This window comes from Ranitomeya variabilis, chromosome 3, assembly GCF_051348905.1.
Source record: "Ranitomeya variabilis isolate aRanVar5 chromosome 3, aRanVar5.hap1, whole genome shotgun sequence".
NCBI lineage: Eukaryota > Metazoa > Chordata > Amphibia > Anura > Dendrobatidae > Ranitomeya > Ranitomeya variabilis.
The window spans coordinates 748,859,854-748,876,216 of NC_135234.1; the positions used below are offsets into that span (position 1 = coordinate 748,859,854).

The following is a 16,363-nucleotide window of genomic DNA, read 5'->3' on the forward strand; positions in this document are numbered from 1 at the left end:
GAATGACAAGGTGCGAGGTCGGATTCTCTGGATTATTGCTCAGTAATGCACACGCTATAAGAGCGCACTGCGATAAAAGCTTTATTGCTCTCAGCTCTTCAAAATTTAAGGGTAGAGTAAAAAAAGGAAGAGAAATCCCTTCAGGCTAATCACATTTAGAAGTGTTTGGCAGAAGAAGGTATAAAACCCCTTTAAATGAGGTCTGTTAGAAGCAATAACATAGAAATAAAAGGCAGCTATCTGGTATTTACACAGAAACGGTCACGCATGACTTGACCGTAGTAGCAATGCGGAAAGTCAAAATTTTTCTTTTACTCTAAACAGGTCCATAGTTGTTTGTCAATTCTATATATAATTCTGAGCACCTCATCCAATACCTAGACACATATGATAAAGATGACAGTGTATCAGTGGCGACTGGTCTCCTAAGCAATGAGCACAGCGCTTACAAGTTTTTTTTATAGAGCTTGTAAGTGCTGCTCCAAAGCTGCATGCAGCCAGCTTCAGTTTCCCTGAATTCCACTGAAGCGTAAAGCGATCTCTCCTAGGAGAACGGGAGAGCAAACAGTTCGCACCGTCGGTACATCCATGCTGCTTGTCCATCATCAGGAGGTATGGTCAGCCAGCAAGAAGAAAAGAAACCAAGAACGTGTGTGCTCCTGTAGTTAGAAGACGCAACATCATGTTTCGGCTCCTCATGTTTCTTGACACGTAGAGAGACCAGAACAATGGACACCAGAGGCTTCATTGTACACATGGGATGAGGAGATGAATTGCACTTCTTGTTGGCTACCAGAGTCTACCATCAAGACTGTCTCATATTATTATTCATTATTCATGTCTCTATCACTTTTCTGTCTTGCTGCCGCAGCTCCCTGGTCAATTGTCCACTCACTTCCAACATGTTTCACCGCATATGCGGCATCATCAGGGGATAGAACACTGGCATGATTTCATTGCCAATGTCCCATCCCCTGATTACGGTGAAACATGTTGGGGGGACGTGTGCTCTAAACACTACTTGTCCGATCCTGCCATATAAATAGTGGCACCCCGGGGTGTCATCAAATGAATAATTAGAAGTAGCAACTGCACTGACGAGGGGCAGTGTTGTGACCTGGTGGTTAAGAGGCCACACTGATATGACCTGGTGGCTAAAACGCAACATGGGACGAGCTCTGAGAAGGTGGTATCTCTACTGACCGCAGTCCCTAATCCTAACAACAACACTAGTAATAGCCGTGGGATGTTCCTGACTCTCCCTAGACACCTCTTCACAGCCTAAGAACTAACTACCCCTAAAGAAGGAAATAGAAAGCTATCTTGCCTCAGAGAAAACCCCAAAAGGAAAGACAGCCCCCCACAAATATTGGCTGTGAGTGAAGAGGGAAATGACGTACACAGAAATGAAATCAGATTTCAGCAAAGGAGGCCAATACTAAACTTGATAGACAGAGAGAAAAAGGATACTGTGCGGTCAGTATTAAAAACTACAAAATCCACGCAGAGTTTACAAAAATGAACTCCACACCGACTCACGGTGTGGAGGGGCAAATCTGCTTTCCCAGAGCTTCCAGCTAGCCTGAATATGACATAGTGACAAGCTGGACAAAAAGAGACATATTTGCAGAGCAATAGAGTCCAAGCAAATGGACAAACAAGAACTAGCAAAAACTTATCTTTTGCTGACAAGGACAGGCCATATGAGAAATCCAAGGAGAGAACCAAATCCAACCCAGAACATTGACAGCTGGCATGAACTAAAGCCCAGAGCAGGTTTAAATAACAAACAAAGGCAAGGCGATTAGTGAAGGCAGCTGCCACAGCTACCTAAAGGAGCAGCAGTTCCACTCGAAACCACCAGAGGGAGCCCAAGGGCAGAACTCACAAAAATACCATTAGCAACCACAGGAGGGAGCTCCAGAACGGAATTCACAACAGGGCAGTACCCCGAAACACAGTGTCTACAAATTGAGATTCTGGTTTGGCTATTATCCTAAGTCATGTGACAAGGCTCGTTAAAGGGTCGACATTGACTTGTAGGATTGCTACTTCCAATAGGTGGCACCAGATTTCTAGTTATCTTCCTCTCTGAAGAGACAATTTGCATAATTAGCAAGTAGCAACTACAAAATCAAGAATGATAGGCAGATTAGGGACCATATTTTAATAACCTCTATGCATTTTAACAGTAAGTAATAAAAGCTAAGTGTTCTGGCCTGTTAGAGAGGGATTTCTATATGGGGTCCTCCCCATTTTATTGATTTCTAATATTCTCCCAAGCCACTTTTTGTCCTCCTTTTTTGACTTGGTATCTCCACTCACTTCAGATCGGTCTTTGGATGAGTCTCTAAATTGGTCTTTGGTCTGGATCTTCTGGTACTGAATAGGCTTCATATAGGACACAATGTACATCACTAACGTCAATGACTTGTGTTGCGCCCCGCATGACTGTGTGAAGTCTTATCAGCTATGGAAGATCTGAACCGAAGACTGATCCAAAAAGTGAGGACTAGGCGGGAAGCTGAAAAGGTAGGAAAGGTGAGAGGCAGGACAGGTGAGGGGGAGGACAGGTGAGTATAATTTTTTTAATTTGTTTTAACTTTTTCCCAGCTCTATAAAGAATCCGCAAAATGGCATCTACTGTGCCTTGAAAAAGTATCACGTTACATCCACAAATTTAAATAGCAGATCAACGTGAGAATTTCTCGGTGATCTGCTGTGAATACACTGAGCTTGAACTGCGGTGACCTCATCACTGACTTTTTCCCATGGTCCTGAGGTCACCGCAGTTCAGGCCGGCTGGAAACGCAGCCTCAGTGATGTCACTGAGGCTGCACTCCCAGCATCTCATTCTCCAGTGATTCTAAGCCTGGACGGTCGCATCTTGGCACCGTCCAGGTTGAAAACTAATTATCCCACAGACATGGATTACGGCGTGGGACAGAACGATGGACAGGTATGGTATATAATTGTTTTTTTATTTTATTTTTATTACAGGAGATCGAAGGCTTCAGTGGAATTAGGTGAGGTCGTAAGTATGGTTTAAAGGAGTCTGTTTGATTATTTCAAATAAAAGACTTTATTCTGGCCATGTCTTTATCTAACATATAACTACAGTATTAGTAATGGATATTTGTCTTATAGACACCTCTCCATTACTAAGCTGTGGGCTTGATGTCACCTGACAATACAAAGGTGACATCAACCCCACAAATATTACCTCCACTTGCCACCGCTACAGGATGAGAGGGAAGAGCCGGGCAAAGAACCAGAAAATGCACAATAGATGCGGCATGGGGGCCTATATCAGTGGACCCTTACCAGCCTGAGAATAGCAACCCCCAGCTGTGAGCTTTAGCAAGGCTGGTTGTCAAAAATGAGGGGGATCCCACACAGTTTGTTTTAATTATTTATTTTAATAATTAAAAAAACAGCATGGGACCAATCTATTCTTGATATCCGACCTTGTTGAAGCTGACAGCTGAGGGTTGCAGCCCTGTTATGATCCGGTGACCTTGGAGCCGCATGAGACCTTCTCAGGAGTAGGTGGAACCTATACTGACCGCAATCCCTAAACTGACACCGCAACTAGAAGTAGCCGTGGGATGTACCTAACAATCCTAGACACCTCGACACAGCCGGAGGACTAAATAACCCTATAGATGGAAATCCTATCTTGCCTCAGAGCAGACCCCCAAAGGATAGACAGCCCCCCACAAATATTGACTGTGAGTATTAGAGAAAAGACACACGCAGGCAGAAAACAGAGTTTAGCAAAAGAGGCCACTCTAGCTAAATAGGAAAGGATAGGACAGAATGCTAAGCGGTCAGTAATAAAACCCTAAAAATATCCACAGCAGATAATACAAAAATTCCACCATCTAACTAAAGACATGAAACATATCTCTGCATCTCCTGAGAATCCAACTTGACTGGAAAAATCCTGGCACAGTCAAGTTGGAAAAGAAAAAACAATGAATAGCACTGATCTTTAAAGCACACAGAATGTGTGCTGCAGAAACAAAAACCAGAAACTTATCTTTGTTGAATTGGCAGCAGGGCAGGAGGAACCAGACTGAGATCCAAACCTTCCAAGTACAATGGACAACTGGCAAGGGCTAATGAATCCTGCAACCTTAAATACCCCAGTCAGCACTGCAATCAGTAGGGACACCTGCCCAGGATTGCAACCCAGGGACAACTGTATTACCACCGACAACCACCGGAGGGAACCCAAGAGCAGAATTCACAACATAGCCCCCAGCTGTGAGTTTTGTCTGGTTGGTTCAAGACAATAGGGGGAACTCACGTTCGTTTTTTCATTCATTTATTTTGTTATATCGCAGGCGCTGACTGAGTAATACCCAGATCATCTCCTCCTGCTGTCACTGTTATTAGTGGCAGCAGGTGTTGGTTGATGGGAGAAAGAGTCCAAAAAGTCTTGTCATCTTTCGGACTTTAATATAACTTTCATCATTCTCCTCTGCTCGCGCTGATCACCGGCAGAGCAGGGCAGAATGATGAGAGCCAGCTTCAGCACCTGCCGCCGGGGAACAGCGCTTACTGTAGCGCTTCTTCCCCGGTGCCGATGCATGTAACATAGAAGACATCAATGTGTGTTCTCTATGTGAACATGTGCGGTACGTCTTGCTGTCCATGCTGACGGTAAAAAATGGACATGTCTACGTGTGGGGCACTCGGACACACGGTCCGTGGAAACACACTGACGTGCACAGACCCATTCATTTGAATGGGTCTACATGTGTACGTGTGAAAACTGTCACCACACGTACCGGAGACACGGACGTGTGAAAGAGGCCTAACCAAAATATCCTGAATACTCATATTTGTTGCTTAATAAATGTCACATCTGCAATTTTAGTTTTCAGAAACCCACATTGTTCTCCCTGTCTGATCTACAGCTTTTTTTCAGTACAAAATGCGTCTCGTTTGCCAAAAACTGCTCCAATTTTTATAATGGTTCCTTTCTTTTTAGAACTCAGAATCTATAGGAAAAAAAATCACTGGCTGTATTCAGATGTAAAACGAGAAAGTTTTTCCTCTATACGATCTTCTGTCTGCCAAATGACACTTTTCTAAATCTCAGGAACGACGTATGAAATTTCTTCCCGGATTTCAATATTCAGTGAATGAGCCCATTCCCCTTATTTGACTTGGCTCTTCTTCGACCTTCATCTCTTTCAGCAAAAGTTCTAAAGTTTCTTTTTCTCCGGGATGCTGATTCTCTGTCATTCGGTGTCATCACGTGCCAATCCTGTCTACAGATTTTCCGCAAATTATTGAATTCTATATCTTATCCCCATCATCACTGTCTTCTTTCTTATGAGACAAATGAGAGAAAAATTGGACCAGTTTTCAACAGTGTGAAGGATCCGATCTTCATCAGTGTTTGGTCTGTGTGTCCATTTTTATCATCAGTGTTTCATCTGGGGTTTTTTTGTGTGGAAAAAAAAAATGAAATGATTTCCAAGCTTCGATTACCTGTTAAATGGTCGTAAACAGACTGCACATGGATGGCACACAGAAGGAGCAAGGACGATATATGGACTGCACATGGATGACACACGAATAGAGCAAGGATGATACACGGACTGCACATGGATGAGACACGGGTGGCACACGTACGGCACATAGCTCATGGAGCAAGGATGATACGTGGACTGCATACGGATGGCACACAGATAACACACAAATGACACACGGATGACACACGGATGGAGAAAGGATGATGCACGGACTGCACATGGATGAGACACGGACGGCACATGGATGATACACACATGGAGCAAGGATGATATACGGACGGCACATGGATGAGACACGGATGAGGCAAGGATGGAGCAAGGATGATATATGGACTGCACATGGATGAGACACGGACGGCACATGGATGATACATGCATGGAGCAAAGATGATACCCGGACTGCACATGGATGAGACACGGACGGCACATGGATGAGACACCGATGATACACGCATGGAGCAAAGATGATACATAGACGGCACATGGATGATACCCGGACGGCACATGGATGAGACACGGACGGCACATGGCTCACGGATGGAGCATGGATGATATATGGACTGCATACGGATGGCACACAGATAACACAAAATTGACACATGGATGTAGCAAGGATGACACGGACAGAACAAGGATGGCTCATGGAGGGAACAAGAATGATAAATGGACTGAATACGGACAGCACACGGATGGCACATGAATAGAGCAAGGATGATACATGGACTGCACACGGATGGCACATGGATGGAGCAAGGATGATATATAGAATGCGCACGGATGACACATGGATGGAGCAAGGATGAAACACGGACCGCACACAGATGAGATGACACATGGACGGCTCATGGATTGAGCCCACATCTTGTCTATTTTGCTTATAGACCCATTGATTTAAATGGCTGAGTTCGACCTGAGACTCGGAATTAAAACAGACACGTTAAGTTTTTTTGACAAATCAGAGTCAGCAAATAAACACATCCATATCAACATCCAAATAGATATTATTATCTTTTATTATTAGAGCGCCATTTATTCCATGGCGCTTTACATGTGAGGAGGGGTTACATAATAAAACACAAGTACAGTAATCTTAACCAATACAAGTCACAACTGGTACAGTAGGAGAGAGGACCCTGCTGGCGATATAATGCAAAAAACATAGATAGGACGCGCATGTTGAAAACGGATGTCTCAATGAGGCCACAGTCGTTGCTTGGTCCTTGCCTCGGACTAGAGGCCTACTTAGTAGTGATGAACGAGTGTACTCGTTGCTCAGGTTTTCCCTGAGCACGTTGGATAGTCTCCGAGCATTTATGACTGCTCGGAGATTTAGTTTTCCTTGCGGCAGCTGCATAATTTTCGGCTGCTAGACAGCTTGACTACATGTGGGGATTCCCTAGCAACCCCCACATGTACTCCGCCTGGCTAGTAGCTGTAAATCATTCAGCTGCGGCGATGAAAACGAAATCTCCGAGCACTAACAAATACTCGGAGACTACCCAAGCGTGCTGGGGGAAAACCCGAGCAACGAGTATACTCGCTCATCACTACTACTTAGCTCTATAAGCCAGGAGGTCGTGCTTGGAAACCCTGGAGCGGGTAAGAGAAGTACAAGTTCATACTTCGGGCGGCTTTGTTGTAAGCCACCCATTCTCTACAATAGGAGATATAGGAAAAAAAATGCCAGGGGTGCACAAACGCTGCAGGAGCCGCTTCAGGCAAATAGCTGCCCGAGAAAAAAAAATGGCTCCACTGTTGGATTAATGACTTCATGTACACATATGCTAGAAAACAAGGGGGAACGATAACCTCATCCCCTTTAAGTATTTTCCCCATATAACGAGGTAGGACAAAATACCCATTTTTTACATCTACACATGGGAAATAAAGGCCGATATAGCAGCTCTCCATATTTACTGTGTACGACTGAAGTTATTGTTGCACAAGAAAACTTTTCTCTATTAATAGTAAACCAGGGTGAAATATGAGCCGCGATAGATTCATGCAAAACTCTGCTTTTCCGCTCCAGTCATTTTCTTATGTTCATATTTCTCTTTCTAACGTCTGGGAGAAACACCGCGGCTGCTGAGAGTTATGTCTCCTCTGGAAATGGTTGTCTATTGACTGTCTGCTTGTTTTATGCCGCGCACTGATACTTGTGAAATCTAATTCAAAGAAAAGAAGAAACTGAAAGTGTGGATGATGATGAGGAAATCACAGCCGTGGGAAGGAAACGTCGCCGCTACCATAAACTAAGAAGCGGCAGAGATGGACACTCGGTCATCGGAATGGTGCACATACCAGCTGCGGAACAGCAAAATCAGCTCCTTAAGAGGGGCAAATCACTGGATTCCTCTGATTCTGGAACAGTTTTTCTTTTTCTTCTGTGCCCTTGGATATCCTTGTGGATCCATCTGTTATTTATGGGGGTGCCGAGCAGGGCCGGACTGGCCATCTGGCAATTCTGACAAATGCCAGAGGGGCCTGACTGGTCGTAGCTGCCTTGTTGGATACGTTGTTAACAGAATCGGTTTTCTCCAAACACCCATACTGTTAAGAGTTGTGATGGAGCACAAAGTCGCTGACTACGTCACTTACCCCAGCAGGCTACAGGTATCATTAGAAATATTGGTCTTGCAGTAAATCTTCCTTTCCTCCATCCAGGGTAATATTAGTGATATATCCCATCTGGTTCATGGGGACAGGGACAACATGGGCCTGTGTGATTTCAAATGCCAAGGCTGAATTTTGGCCCCAATCCGTACCCGTATCCATTCTCTTGTACCCGAAAGGGCCATCGTTTAAAAAAAAAAAGTTAGCCAAAGTATTTTCATCAAGTGAGGATTCTATTATGGCTAGTATCAGCACCAACAGACCTGGGGCGAGCCATGTAAATCTGGGTATATATGCCCTAAAGTTGTCATGATGAGACTGGGGTACGCAGCGGGACCACACTGTGATCGTCATCTGGGGCGGATCCATACTTGCCAGGTCTTCCACAATATCTGGCTTTATTTTATTGTTTTTGCAGAAAAAGTCAAGTCTCAAGTATTTTTAATTAAGATTATTTGTCGATTTACTTTTTTTTTCACTTAGAAAAATTGGATCTGAAGAGGTTAAAGTAATTAGTGTATTAGGAGGAAGCCTAACTTATAGGGGCAGGGTGATAATGAGCTGATAGAGATCTGATTGTGCCAGCCATGAGTAATCAAGCATGGAAACCAGATGCAAATCAGATTGTAAGTGCACTGGGGGGTGTCAGTGCACTTAGAAGAAGTTGTACAGGTGCATTGATACACTGACACGCCCCAGTGCACTTCCAGCCTGATTTGCATATTGCTTCTATGATTGATTTCTCATGACTGACACATTGGATCTCTGCAAAAGAAAATTAATAATTGTAATGGGGGACAAGCACCTACACAGCCATAACAGTTCTGCCATATGTAACAACTGTCTAAAAGGTTACAGTAAAAACTGGCGCCAAGCTAATTAGAGGACGATTTGTCTTGGGGCCTTGTTTTAACTTGGACTAATCTTAACACTAATCATGTGGTTGTGGTAACATGATTTGCTAAAGCAGCATCACCGCCGGCTCTTTGCAGATCTCTGCCCCCCCTGACAATGCGCAATATGCACCACGGCTTCATCGGCATACCTCGTATGTCCAGGGAGGCGGCAGTGACATGGGGCACAGATAGCCGGCGTTACCGGCTCTGCAAATCTCACGGCTGGCTGTGTCCTGCATCACTGCTGCCTCCCGGGACATGCGTTGTACACTGATGAAGCCCAGGTTTCGCACACTCAGCTTACTGCACATTGTCAGGGGGCATAGATGAAGCCCAGGTTTCACACACTCGGCTTACTGCACATTGTCAGGGGGCATAGATGAAGCCCAGGTTTCACACACTTGGCTTACTGCACATTGTCATGGGGCATAGATGAAGCCCAGGTTTCGCACACTCAGCTTACTGTACATTGTCAGGGGGCATAGATGAAGCCCAGGTTTCACACACTCGGCTTATTGCACATTGTCATGGGGCATAGAAGAAGCCCAGGTTTCGCACACTCAGCTTACTGCACATTGTCAGGGGGCATAGATGAAGCCCAGGTTTCGCACACTCAGCTTACTGCACATTGTCAGGGGGCATAGATGAAACCCAGGTTTCGCACACTCAGCTTACTGCACATTGTCAGGGGGCATAGATAAAGCCCAGGTTTCGCACACTCAGCTTACTGCACATTGTCAGGGGACAACGATGAAGCCGGTCTTGAAAATGATGTTACTCATGACTGTGATTAGTCTGTGGAAACATAACGCCCCCACAACTAGTCACCCACCAATTATCCTATCACCACAGCCAGCACAGTTGTAAAATAGTTTTTATGGCATATGCAAAAATCAATAAGAAAAAAAAAGAGTTGGAAAGAAGGGTATAAAGTGAGCAATCAATACACAGTGGCAGTTTGGGGAGCTGCGGGAAGCTGTCAGGTTCCCTTTAAGGCCCCATTCAGACATTCGTTTTTATTCACATGCAAATAAATGATCCACGTTTCAACAGTTTTTTGACAAAGCTTCTCCTATCCAGTCAATGATAATAATTGTGAAGAGCACACGGACGGCAGCCATGATTTTTAAGGATACATTGACCCTTTTCATCACTGCTGCCAGTAAATAATGGAAACACACTCTGTGATTTTTACACAGACCCAGGAACCGCCAAACAACAAGGACATGTGAACAGCCCTATAGACTATAATGGGTGCGAGTTGCCCATTTCACAGCAAGCAGGTGAAAAATTGACGACAAAATAAATAGAAAAATTGCACAAAGTTATGTAGTAAAATGAGAAAACCTTTTTTTAGCATAAAACTGGAAAATCCCTTTATATTTTCTCAGGCAGTCACATATTCAGTTTTCCTTACGGGTCCTTAAAGGGATACAATACACAATTACTCATTGGTATTTGTCAATATCGTCATCACCCGGCAATCAGCTCTTACATTACAGCGGATACCGATGGGACTCATTGTTAATTTATATCAATCGTTGACCCCTGAGTAAACACACTGCCCCCCGCCTCTGTTCTAAAGTCATGATATATGGGTTTTTATGCAGACGCCACGTCTCAATTTCACCCACATCGCTTGTAATGCCTGTTGGGCACAAAGGTGGAACCCATGACAAATGACAGGTCTGGTGTAATGTGAACCACATGTGCCGGAACAAAATAGTACAGAAGCTTCTAGCAACCAGAGCGTGTCGTGCCGGCAGAGGCGGGATGGAAAAATGACATTGTACATGTGAGAAGTGCACAACTTGTGGGTTATCGCCTTCAGTTACCGAAAAGGAGATTAAAGGGCTGGAATAGTGCAAAAGTGAAAGGGTAGTAAATACTGTACATCCTACATTAAAGGGGATGTGTCATTGCCTACTCTTTTATCATCACATTTCTATAGAAAAAACAGTTGTTATGTATTTTGTTTTCTGTATATATATATATATATATATATATATATATATATATATATATATATATATATATATATATACACTCACTGGCCACTTTATTAGGTACACCTGTCCAACTTCTTGTTAACACTTAATTTCTAATCAGCCAATCACATGGCGGCAACTCAGTGCATTTAGGCATGTAGACATGGTCAAGACAATCTCCTGCAGTTCAAACCGAGCATCAGTATGGGGAAGAAAGGTGATTTGAGTGCCTTTGAACGTGGCATGGTTGTTGGTGCCAGAAGGGCTGGTCTGAGTATTTCAGAAACTGCTGATCTACTGGGATTTTCACGCACAACCATCTCTAGGGTTTACTGAGAATGGTCCGAAAAAGAAAAAAAATCCAGTGAGCGGCAGTTCTGTGGGCGGAAATGCCTTGTTGATGCCAGAGGTCAGAGGAGAATGGGCAGACTGGTTCGAGCTGATAGAAAGGCAACAGTGACTCAAATCGCCACCCGTTACAACCAAGGTAGGCCTAAGAGCATCTCTGAACGCACAGTGCGTCGAACTTTGAGGCAGATGGGCTACAGCAGCAGAAGACCACACCGGGTACCACTCCTTTCAGCTAAGAACAGGAAACTGAGGCTACAATTTGTACAAGCTCATTGAAATTGGACAGTAGAAGATTGGAAAAACGTTGCTTGGTCTGATGAGTCTCGATTTCTGCTGCGACATTCGGATGGTAGGGTCAGAATTTGGCGTAAACAACATGAAAGCATGGATCCATCCTGCCTTGTATGGAGCATCTTTGGGATGTGCAGCCGACAAATCTGCGGCAACTGTGTGATGCCATCATGTCAATATGGACCAAAATCTCTGAGGAATGCTTCCAGCACCTTGTTGAATCTATGCCACGAAGAATTGAGGCAGTTCTGAAGGCAAAAGGGGTCCAACCCGTTACTAGCATGGTGTACCTAATAAAGTGGCCGGTGAGTGTATATTTCCAAATAAATGTAAATACTTTTCTGCCCAATGATGACAAAACTATTCTCGGAGTGATATCTTTATTGGCTAACCAGAAAATAATATGTTTGCAATCTTGCAATTTTGTCTGCTACTTCCTGTTGGACCCGTGAAGATTAACAGCAATAGACTGATTCATACTAAATTGTACTGAAATATTTTGTGAGCATGCTCCTATCAGGGCAAAGAACACTAAGAAAGAAGGGGAAGGAGGTGAGCTGCGATATCACCTATTGTAAATGGTGAATCCTGTGTTATCTACTGTATATAGAGGTGTTATCAGTCATTGTACAGGAGGAGGAGGTGAGCTGTGATATCACCTATTGTGAATGGTGGATCCTGTGTTATCTACTGTATATAGAGGTGTTATCAGTCATTGTACAGGAGGAGGAGGTGAGCTGTGACATCACCTATTGTGAGTGGTGGACCCTATGTTATCTACTGTATATAGAGGTGTTATCAGTCATTGTACAGGAGGAGGAGGTGAGCTGTGATATCACCTATTGTGAATGGTGGATCCTGTGTTATCTACTGTATATAGAGGTGTTATCAGTCATTGTACAGGAGGAGGAGGTGAGCTGTGATATCACCTATTGTGAATGGTGGATCCTGTGTTATCTACTGTATATAGAGGTGTTATCAGCCATTGTACAGGAGGAGGAGAGCTGTGACATCACCTATTGTGAATGGTGGATCCTGTGTTATCTACTGTATATAGAGGTGTTATCAGTCATTGTACAGGAGGAGGAGGTGAGCTGTGATATCACCTATTCTGAATGGTGGATCCTGTGTTATCTACTGTATATAGAGGTGTTATCAGTCACTGTACAGGAGGAGGAGGTGAGCTGTGACATCACCTATTGTGAGTGGTGGACCCTGTGTTATCTACTGTATATAGAGGTGTTATCAGTCATTGTACAGGAGGAGGAGGTGAGCTGTGACATCACCTATTGTGAATGGTGGATCCTGTGTTATCTACTGTATATAGAGGTGTTATCAGTCATTGTACAGGAGGAGGAGGAGGAGGTGAGCTGTGACATCACCTATTGTGAATGGTGGATCCTGTGTTATCTACTGTATATAGAGGTGTTATCAGTCACTGTACAGGAGGAGGAGGTGAGCTGTGATATCACCTATTGTGAATGGTGGATCCTGTGTTATCTTCTGTATATAGAGGTGTTATCAGTCATTGTACAGGAGGAGGAGGTGAGCTGTGACATCACCTAGTGTGAATGGTGGATCCTGTGTTATCTACTGTATATAGAAGTGTTATCAGTCATTGTACAGGAGGAGGAGGAGGTGAGCTGTGATATCACCTATTGTGAATGGTGGATCCTGTGTTATATTCTGTATATAGAGGTGTTATCAGTCATTGTACAGGAGGAGGTGAGCTGTGATATCACCTATTGTGAATGGTGGATCCTGTGTTATCTACTGTATATAGAGGTGTTATCAGTCATTGTACAGGAGGAGGAGGTGAGCTGTGACATCACCTAGTGTGAATGGTGGATCCTGTGTTATCTACTGTATATAGAGGTGTTATCAGTCATTGTACAGGAGGAGGAGGAGGTGAGCTGTGACATCACCTATTGTGAATGGTGGATCCTGTGTTATCTTCTGTATATAGAGGTGTTATCAGTCATTGTACAGGAGGAGGAGGTGAGCTGTGACATCACCTAGTGTGAATGGTGGATCCTGTGTTATCTACTGTATATAGAGGTGTTATCAGTCATTGTACAGGAGGAGGAAGAGGTGAGCTGTGATATCACCTATTGTGAATGGTGGATCCTGTGTTATATTCTGTATATAGAGGTGTTATCAGTCATTGTACAGGAGGAGGTGAGCTGTGATATCACCTATTGTGAATGGTGGATCCTGTGTTATCTACTGTATATAGAGGTGATATCAGTCATTGTACAGGAGGAGGAGGTGGTGAACTGTGACATCACCTATTGTGAATGGTGGATCCTGTGTTATCTTCTGTAAATAGAGGTGTTATCAGTCATTGTACAGGAGGAGGAGGTGAGCTGTGACATCACCTAGTTTGAATGGTGGATCCTGTGTTATCTACTATATATAGAGGTGATATCAGTCATTGTACAGGAGGAGGAGGTGAGCTGTGATATCACCTATTGTGAATGGTGGATCCTGTGTTATCTACTGTATATAGAGGTGTTATCAGTCATTGTACAGGAGGAGGAGGAGATGAGCTGTGACATCACCTATTGTGAATGGTGGATCCTGTGTTATCTACTGTATATAGAGGTGTTATCAGTCATTGTACAGGAGGAGGAGGTGAGCTGTGACATCACCTATTGTGAATGGTGGATCCTGTGTTATCTACTGTATATATAGTGGTGATATCAGTCATTGCACAGGAGGAGGAGGTGAGCTGTGACATCATCTATTGTGTATGATGATACTTTTCCTCATCACATAATGTGAGATTGTGCGTTAGACTCATGATGTAATACTGTAGCTAGAATTTAGCGACTTTTACTTTTTTAGGATCGAGTCGGGTTTCGCGAAACCCGACTTTGTCAAAAGTTGGGTCGGGTGAAATCGGCCGATTATTGCGTAAAGTCGGGGGCCGACTGAAACACAAAACCCAATGCAAGTCAATGGGGAATCAAAGTCGGCAGAGACTGGAGGACAGGAAAACACCTACAGTGCCCATTTTAATGCCAAAAACATCAATTCTTATTACTGAAGCTTGTCAATCTTAATTTACTTTATAATAATAGTTAGGCATTGAAAACTGGGGGTCATTTGGCTAAATTTGGGGGGGGGTAGGGCTGGTTCAAGTTTTTCGTGGGCCCAGGAAACACGGAATATGTCACGGCGGCGGAGCAGGGAAAGGTAAGTATTTCAACTTTGGAAGTGCTGTGATCCTGAGCAAGCAGTGGGGGCCCACTCGTTGGCATTGGCACTGGCACAGGGCCCCTCATAGTACGGCGGTGTGTTTGACGGCGGGTGGTGCCTCCCACCGGCAGAGACACTTTTGTGTACTATGAGGGGCCCTGTGCCAGTGACGTCACCAACGAGTATGCCCCCCCACCTGATGAAGGAACCTGCACATTCATCTGCACCTTCCTCTTTGTCCCCATGTAAGGTGATATAGTATGCGGGAAGGGGAACCTGACTTTCAGCAGGGTCAGATTCAGGCTGTGTAGAGTGCAAGGGGAATGTAGTGGTCTGGGTCAATGTACTAGCAGACTCATCTAGCAGTGGCTGGGCAATGGGCAGGATGAGGAGGAAACACAGATATAGGCCCAAATAATAAAGTGGGCTAAATGCAGTTCAAAATTGGTAACAGGACTAAACTGGCGGCATTGCTTTGTTCAGCGGATGACAACTGTAATGAGAGGCTGACACAGTTAGTAGGCCCAAAAAAGTAAGTAGGCTAAATGCAGTTCAAAATTGGTAACAGGACTAAACTGGCGACATTGCTTTGTTCAGCGGAGGACAATTGTAAGGAGAGGCTGACACAGTGAGTAGGCCCAAATAAGTAAGTAGGCTAAAAGCAGTTAAAAATTGGTAACAGGACTAAACTGCTGGCGTTGCTTTGTTCAGCGGAGGACAATTGTAAGGAGAGGCTGACACAGTGAGTAGGCCCAAATAAGAAAGTAGGCTAAATGTCTGCCAAAATTTTTTTCATAAATAAACAGGTGCCATAGCTAGGTACAGGGGTGGGCTCCTCTGCTGAGTAGCAGACAGTGGTAGTAGGCGCAAAGTATTAACTGGTCTAAATGGAGGCCAGGGCCCCTGTATATTTTAACTGTCATCTAGCATTTCAACAAATTTGTATTGTGCCATTGAAGGATTTATCAGCACAGACTACACAGTGGTGGAGCAGGGAGAGGTAAGTATTGCAAGTGGTAGAGCACTGTTCGAGCTGTAGGGGAACACTCTCTCGTGGGCGGCGGTACTGGCACAGGGCCCCTCATATTACGACGGTGTGTCTGATGTTGGTTATGCACCACCACCATCAGAGACACTTCATTGTACTATGAGGGACCCTGTGCCAGTGCCGTCGCCCAAGAGTGGGCACACCCACCTGTCCAGGCAAACGGCACTCGCACGGGTGCTTGCGCCAGGTGGTGAACACGGCCCTGTGAGGCGAGTCAGCCCATTTAGAGAGGTATAAAAATGGCCTATGGTGGACATTCAGTAGCTGCAAATGGAGGAATTGGAGAAGTCAGTAAGAGGAGGCCAAAAGCAAGACATTTTTCAGGCAAGCTACGTGTCAGCAGGGGAAGGTGGGGCAAAATAATTTGAAATCCATGATTGGTTCATTTTAATGAAGGTTAGATCATCAACATTTCAGGTAGCCAGA

General features: G+C 44.4%; 1 protein-coding gene across 1 annotated transcript in view; it reads right to left on the bottom strand.

Moving 5' to 3' along the window:
* The window catches only part of LOC143817283 (cyclic nucleotide-binding domain-containing protein 2-like), a 297,967-nt gene that overhangs the window by 249,519 nt on the left and 32,085 nt on the right, over positions 1-16,363 (bottom strand). The window lies entirely within an intron of this gene.